Below are 6,550 nucleotides of genomic sequence, written 5' to 3' on the forward strand. Positions count from 1 at the left end.
GCCATAACAATGTATAGGTAAGACCCCCTTTTTCCGGGTTTAGCACTTGGCAACACCCTGGCTGCCGTGTTTTGTTGTTTTACCGAGCGTTTCATTGACGATACTCGGCAAATTACTTGTTTGCCGAGTTTTGATTTCTGCCGAGTACTTCTTTGGTTGGAACTCGGCAAAGATACTATTGCTTATTGGCTAACATATTGCACTCGGCAAAGAGCCTAACACTCGGCAAACATGAAAATTCCAATATTGAAGCTTTAAAAGAGCGAGTGCATGTGTTTAGCCAGTTTCTTGAACCATTGGACTTGATCATGGAACAGCCGAGGAAAGAGTTCAACTGGACTAAACGCAACAAGCTCCTGTATATGAGTGGAAATGTCTCCGTTAAAACCCGCAAGGCCTTGATGGTGGGCTTCAATGATATGGAGAGCGAGGCCAAGGTGATGCTTGCATCGACCAAGGTGTGTGGAGAAGGTATCACCCTCTTTGGAGCATCGCGTGTGCTGATCCTCGATGTTGTGTGGAACCCCTCTGTCCAAAGGCAGGCGATTGGACGTGCATATCGAATTCGTTAGCAAAAGATTGTCCATACATACAATCTAATCGTAGAAGGAACACAAGAGAAGGGCAAATATGATATACAAGCTAAGAAGGAGCAAATGTCCAAATTGTTGTTTTCAAGTGAGCCGTAGCCTGCGGAGTGCAACCCTTCATCAGAATTTATTTCCATTGACAGGATTTTGGAACAAATGACAGAAGATGATAATCTGAAAGAGATTTTTGTGAATATACTCCCATCGTAGTGACAATAGAACTTATAGATATCTGGTAAGTGGAAGCTTCTTAGATCAGGGTGTTTCAATTTCCATATTTGTTTGTGGTACTTATCCTTTTATATCATTAGTGGACAAGCAGGCATTCTATCAAAATTCTGAATTTATGGATTATTCAACAGAAGAAGTAAAATTATAAGTAAGGTATTGAAAATAGAGATTCTAAATTGAGATCTTATATGTGGCATGCCTCCTTTGGGTGAAAAAATTGAAAATGGCAGCCCTACAGTTTTTATATCTATCTGGAAGATGGGGCAGCACCATTCAGGTGCTTCCATTGCTCTTGCCGTATGGAGTGCACACACATACTCCATGCATCAGCCCGTAGCTATAGCTAGGCTCGCACAAGTCTGACCATATAAATGATGGGGCTCTCTCATCTTGTGTTGACATTTCTAATATTCTAGCTTTATATTTGTTTTGGTCGATTTCTATTCATTTTGAAATTCACTCAAGTGTATTATTTTTTAACTGGGAGAGAACATGCTGGATGCCTCAGACCTAAGGGGTCTGCTGGCATGTCTTGATAGTATGTATGTCATGTATACCGATATCATATTCCATCAGTCCAATTTTTTTGTTTTTGTTTTTCTAGAAGCCATCAATACAATCTTTGATGTATGTCATGTCTGCTTCACAGTTTTTCATCCTTCCTACCAACATTTGTTACACTTCAATCTACAATGTGCGTACAAGGTGCTGAGAGCCTGACTCGAGTTAATCGTTGTCTATCGTCGGGAAATGCAAAATGATTACCGGACAATGGACCCGACTCCTGCACTAGAACAACCTGAGGAAAAAGTTCAGTTTTATTTTGGTCAAAATGTATCATCCACTTTTCTAAAAATGAAGTCGTGCTTTTCAAAATGTGTAAATTCCATGTACATCTTTGAAATTTTGGCTTTCTGGATGTTGTCTTAAAGAAGAGGCGGCACGGTCAGCTAACGAGTTGAAGCAGGTCGGCGCGATGTATGTTGGCTAAAAGAAGTGGCAGCACGGTCAGCTGACGAGCCGAAGCACCCGGTCCAGCCGAGGGGTCAAAGCCTCCATGTCAACTGACAAGTCGAAGCAGTTCGGCGTGTTGGATGTTGGCTTGAACAAGAGCCGACATGCTGATGCCGACGCAGGTCAAAATTTGTGACGCGGTCGTTGCCAGGTTGATGAAGTAACTGTGTGCCGATGATAGTGTGTCCGCCCCGTGTAAATCGTGGGGCGACGATATTGGTGATGAATTAGCCTTCGCCATGCCGAACTCTTGGTCGGCTCACCAAGGTGATGGTCCAATAAGGTTGACCTTGGCTCGACGAAGCGATGATCTATCTAGTGCAAGTCGGCATCCCTGGAGCAACGTTGTCGGGCTGCTTTAAACACCAACGCGACGGTGAAGATTACCTTGTAAAAGGCTTTAAAATTTGTGGGCACGTGTTGGAGAACAACACACAATACTCTAGGAAAAAATCCTCCAGAAAGTATGTCCAATATCACGTTCATGCAGAAATATCCGAAAATTGATGCACTCCTCGGACTCGACCCTGAGTTTGAATGGTCGGATCGAGCCAAAATTTTGAGGGATGGTCAATATATAAATTCCGTAGCCAAATGAACGGTTGGGTATTCCAAAGAATGTCCCAGCTGGACGCTGTACTCCTCTCCCTAAACTCATCTAGATTCACGTCCAAATTCAACAGCGCTCAGGTATATCGGAGATTTGTCCATTGGAACACAATGAAAGTTTACAGGTTTGTTCTAGACTCAATTTCGCACAATTTCACCAAAGCAATCGTCAAAGCGACACTCGAGGTGGCAGGGACAGCGAACACGAAACCACTGTCCAGAAAAGCTGCACGGTCGCCTGAGAACAATGTTGAGGTTGTGCCCCCGAGCTCCATGGATGATTCTCCCATGATATATCGGAGTTGATGTTGATGAAAGCTTATCATGCCTTAACTCTCGATGGAGGAGGTACGATCCGCTAACTAGAGATTTGGGCACGGAAGTCGCGCCATGAAGATCTAATTCGTTGACCGATGGTGCGATTGATCCTTCTTTCGATCACATAGCGGAACAATCAATGAAAGCACCAATGTCGGTGTCAAAACCAACAGACCTCGGGCAGGAGGGCGAGCTATGAGACATGATCGATGGGCAAAAAGAGACAAGGGACACGATGTTTTTACCCAGGTTCGAACCCTCTTTGAGGAGGTAATACCCTACGTCCTGCTCTTGCTTATATTATGGGTGTATCAAAGTAGAGAGTTGATATACCTCGAGATCGTAAGTTGTGGTCTACACCGTAGGGGTAATGATTATGATGATGATAAATGTGAGATGTTGTGTATCGACTAGCCTGGCCTCAGTTTATATAATGTACCGGAGGCCTAGGATAACAAGTGTCCTAGATGTGTATATTGGTGGAGAGGAATCCTTGTCTTGATCACCAAGTCTTACGAAATCTTCCTCGTATATGTCATGTGCTGCCCGAAGTGGCCCATTAGTGAACCGCCAAGGGCGTCCTTGGCCCGACCCAATGGTTGGGAGATGATGTGGTGAGTACCCCTAGTCTGGGACATCGTCAATAAGCGAACAATTCGTTTCAGAATACAAGATCTCTCTTGTGTCCGTACGGCCGCCCCTCATCGCTGGCATGGAAAATTTGCCAAAAGAAGGAACATCTATTGCGGACGAGCATCCGTTGGAGAGGTTACAACTGATGCCAAGTGAAGGAGTTAAGAGGAGGTTTGTTTATGAGGTCGTGCGTCTATGTCAAGCACTACTGGAATCAGCACCTTTATCGAGTGCTTGAAAACTCGGCAAAGGGCAGAAAAACAAGGCAAAGGACGCCCGGCATACCCCCTTTCGGCAAACAGAAGTTTGCCGAGAACCATTTGTCGGACCCTCTGCAACAAGTTTGTCGGGTGTTTTCATGGTGCTCGGCAAAGGTTTAAACTTTGTAATAAATAACTAACGGAGAAAGAAAAAGAAGGAAATCAGTCAGTTTGCCAGGTGTCAATGTTTTCGAGTGTCCCACTTGGAAAAACTTTTTTGTAGAACAAAAAGATACCGGCGGCGGCACTGATGGTTGGAGCTTGTCGCGATTGCGGTAGGGCGGGCTCAAGACAACGGACGGGTCTACCTATTGTTGTCTAGGTGCTCATCGCATCAGTGCACACGCACATATCAGCCGGTGAACTTCTAATCCAAAGCATATACGCGCATCATGCCCGCCGAGCCACATGCATACATCAATACACAATAAACTAGAATGCATGCATCAACATGCCACCATAACACACGCAGGTACAATGCTAGACAACACACACGCATCACGCCGGCAAGCCGCATAACGAGTTGAAGCCTTTGATCTCCGAGATGCCATAGATGTCCAGGCCACTGCCATGCTCGAGGTTGAACTCGGCCAGCGTCACGAGGAGCTGGCCGAAGAGCACCCTGCACAGGGCGCTGCCCAAGTCCCCAGTCTTCTGCTCTTCTCCGGGCGGCCAGTGGTGAACAGTGAGATGTGCTTGGTGTCAGACGATAGAGAAGAAAGAGAGAGGAGGTGTTCGTGGCTGTGGTTGAGATGGAGGAGATAATGAGAGAGAGAGGGAAAGGTGCGATGAGATGAAGCCCAATGGAAGGCTGCCACGTGATCAATCCACGTGATTTCGTGATATTGGTCGAGAGTGTGCTTTTACTTTGCCGATCAGTAAAAGCATGACTTTTACTGATGGCAACACTCCGTAAATACCAAAAAATATTAGAAATATTGCAAATGAACCAAAAACTTGGGAATTGCCATCAAATGTTGTCTACTTTATGTGAAAATTGGAGTGGAGCCATTTTGCATCCTATTTTTTGTACTTGCTTCACAAAAGATACAATTTTTTTCCACTTAGAAAATAGTAATTAATTTTTTTGTACAAAACAGGTAGAAAAATCTATTTGGCAACATTGTTTGTAATTGTAAGATGCACCTATGTGTCAAATGTGTGCACATTACAATAAACTGTGCAGTGAATATGGCGATCACCTTGGTCATTTGACATCAAAGTCATGAATGTCCATACACGATAACCCATTTTGTAAAGGATTTTTGAACTTGTATTCTTTTATTCAAAACGGGGTCAAAATAGCCGGCACGGCTATTCATAACAAGGAGTCCAATATCTCAAAGCTCCAAGTGGTTCTTCCACACAATGACTACTTGTGTACCTAAACATGTGTTTTGTTAATTCTTAGGACAGAGCTATCACACACTTAAAGTTCAAATTTGAATTACTTTCAGGAAATCAACATAAAGTCATTGAAATGTGCGGAAGTAACTAGAGATCTAGAAAAATTATAGAACTTGGGAATTGTCCAGTACATACGGTCTACTTTATGTGAAAATTAGAGTGGTACCAATTTGCATCGTTGTTTTTGTACTTGCTTCACAAAAAATAACCATTTTTGACACATAGAAAATAGAAAATGGGTACATTGTTTGGCAACATTGTTTGCATTGCCAATATGCACGTATATATCCAAGTTCACCACATTATCATAAACTATGCAATGAATATAGTCCTCGCCTTAATCATTTGGCTTGGAACTCATGAATTTCCATACTTCATAGCCCATTTTGTGAATGATTTTCTTTTCAAAATTGTCATAATGTAAGTTACGCATTTTTCCTCACAAATAGTACACATAAAATGAGTCTATGCGAAAGGATTGCAGTTTGTGAACTTTTATGCATTTTCTTTCATTTTTCAAAGGGGTCAAAATGACCGGCATGACTATTTATAGCAAGGAGTTGAACATTTCCAAACTATAAGTGGTTCTTCCATATAATGAATACTTGTGTACCTAAATATGTTGTTTGCTAATTTTTAGCACAGAGCTATCACACAATTTCAGTTCAAATTGAATTACTTTCGGGAAATCAGCATAAAGTAATTTAAATGTGTGAAAGTAACTAGAGACCTAGAAAATCTATAACAATTGGTAGTTGTCCACCAAATATGGCCTACTTCATGTGAAAATTAGGATAGAACGATTTTGCACCCTGGCTTTTGTAATTGCCTCACAAAAAAAACACATTTTTTATACTTAGAACATAGGAAATGATATTTTTTGACAAAAAGTTCAAAACTCTATTTGGCAACATTGTTTGTAATGGAAGGATTCACCTATATGCCCAAGTTCACCACATTATCATAAACTATGGAATGAATATGGTCATTGCGTTGGTCATTTGGGACCAAATTTTTCATGGGAAAAAGTGTAAATAATATGGCCTCAAATGTAAAAGTTTTGAACATAAAATTATCAGTCTCATCAAAATGAACAACTTTGATTCTTGAAGCATCTTCATCTGAGGTCGTATGCAACTGCTACAGCCAAAACAATGCATTGTAGCTAAGACCCCCTTTTGCCGAGTGGGACACTCGGCAAAGACCCCCTTTTTCCGAGTTTAGCACTCGGCAACAACCTGGTTGCCGAATTTTGTTGTTTTACCAAGCGTTTCGTTGACGATACTCGGCAAAGTACCTATTTGCCGAGTTTTAATTTATGCCGAGTACTTCTTTGGTAGGAACTCGGCAAAGATACTATTGTCGACTGCCTAACATATTACACTCGACAAATAGCCTAACACTAAGCAAAGAAAAAATTCCAGTAGTGAAGCTTTAAAAGAACGAGTGCTTGTGTTTAGCGAGTTTGTTGAACCATTGGACTTGATC

General features: G+C 42.2%; 1 pseudogene; it reads left to right on the forward strand.

Annotated features, from left to right (window-relative positions):
- The first annotated feature begins 308 nt into the window (after window positions 1-308).
- On the forward strand, window positions 309-800 carry LOC141022283 (SNF2 domain-containing protein CLASSY 4-like; annotated as a pseudogene).
- The last annotated feature ends 5,750 nt before the right edge of the window (window positions 801-6,550 follow it).

Source organism: Aegilops tauschii, chromosome 5 (assembly GCF_002575655.3).
Source record: "Aegilops tauschii subsp. strangulata cultivar AL8/78 chromosome 5, Aet v6.0, whole genome shotgun sequence".
NCBI classification, from domain to species: Eukaryota; Viridiplantae; Streptophyta; class Magnoliopsida; order Poales; family Poaceae; genus Aegilops; species Aegilops tauschii.